Source organism: Mustela nivalis (assembly GCF_964662115.1).
Source record: "Mustela nivalis genome assembly, chromosome: 6".
NCBI classification, from domain to species: domain Eukaryota; kingdom Metazoa; phylum Chordata; class Mammalia; order Carnivora; family Mustelidae; genus Mustela; species Mustela nivalis.
The window spans coordinates 136,126,985-136,128,388 of record NC_139025.1 but is presented as its reverse complement, the minus strand read 5'-3'; the positions used below and the strand labels follow the sequence as shown (position 1 = coordinate 136,128,388).

Here is a 1,404-nt window from a genome sequence, read left to right as displayed (position 1 = left end):
ACAAAACTGTAGTACCCAAAAGAGTATGCTTTTGGCATAAAAATAGACACAAGATTAATGGAGGAGAATAGAAAACTAAGAAATGGATCCACAACTATATGGTCAATTAATCCCTGACAAATGAGGCAAGAATATACAATGGGAAAAAGACTCTTCAACAAATGTATTGGAAAAACTGGATAGAAGCGTGCAAAAGAATGAAGGTGGACACTTCTCTTGTACCATACACACACACACACACACACACACACACACACACACACACACACACACAGAAATGGATGAAAGACCTAAACGTGAGACCTGAAATTCTAAAAATCCTAGTGGAGAACGTAGCCAGTAACCTCTTTGACTCTGGCCGTAGCAGCTTACTTCTAAATGTGTCTCCTGAGGCAAGGGAAACATAAACAAAAATAAACTATTGGGACTACTCAGTTTTTTAAAAATAAATTTAAAACTCATCTAAAGAATAAAGTCCATTATAATATAAAATGGAAAACAAAACAAAACTTACAGACAATTATGATATCAAAGCTGAATTTCCCAAGCCAAATCCAGTTTCTTCCCCTCCCCAGTTTAGGATCTCTGCAGCCTGTCCTATTAGAGGAAAGGTTGACTTCTCTACTTTGAGCCTTCTTCCTTTTCAGTTGTTCACAGCTATTCATTTTGCTGCCTTTGCATATCTGAAGTAGGAATGGAAGAGAAATGATAAAGAGATGATAATGATAAAATTCTGACATCTAGAAACCACAAAAGAGGGATGAACCTGGGACTGGAGTCAAGAAAGATTATTTTTAGAGGAAAATTTTGGCATGGCATATGTTGTCATAAGTGATGGGTATTATTCAACATTAGCCTAGAATAAGGTAGTCAATTAGTTTGATGCCTACTGAGATTTCCTTTTTGGGACTTATGCCCCCAACTACCAGCCTATGTGGTAGTCTGCAAACTGCTTACAGCTGGACTGGTCCACAGAAGGTATGCTGAGTTACCTGGAGCTGCTTTACCAAAGCTTCTTGGAGCTATGCCACTCCTGAAAGGGGATAGCTCTTGTCAGGGAATAATGGAAGCATGTAAAAATGTCTGTGCCCTGAGTCAGAACATTTAGTTGATTTAGTTGATGCCCTTTATGCTCTTAAACTCTTCCGGGAATCAGGATAAAGCTGGACTTAGCTGATGCCTTGGTTTGCTCATTCACATCCCAAATACTATCTCTACTCTGTTCTGAACAGTTTCATATGAGCACATTCTCTTGGTAATAACTTGAGTAAGAATCTCTATTTTAGTACAATACTTCTAGAGAATATACCTAAGAGAAAGAAGAAAAAATGCCTCAAACTTTGTACCTACCTCTCCTTTCTTCTTGTATGTGTGGCTTCATCCAACGTCAATCCAATTTTTATG

General features: G+C 38.0%; 1 pseudogene across 1 annotated transcript in view; it reads left to right on the top strand.

Annotated features, from left to right (window-relative positions):
- Positions 1-912: 912 nt before the first annotated feature.
- The window catches only part of LOC309866667 (lysM and putative peptidoglycan-binding domain-containing protein 4 pseudogene), a 5,085-nt pseudogene continuing 4,593 nt past the window's right edge, over positions 913-1,404 (top strand). The window contains exon 1 of the transcript in view: positions 913-978. The product of the transcript in view is annotated as a lysM and putative peptidoglycan-binding domain-containing protein 4 pseudogene (transcript). The remainder of the gene's footprint in view (positions 979-1,404) is intronic.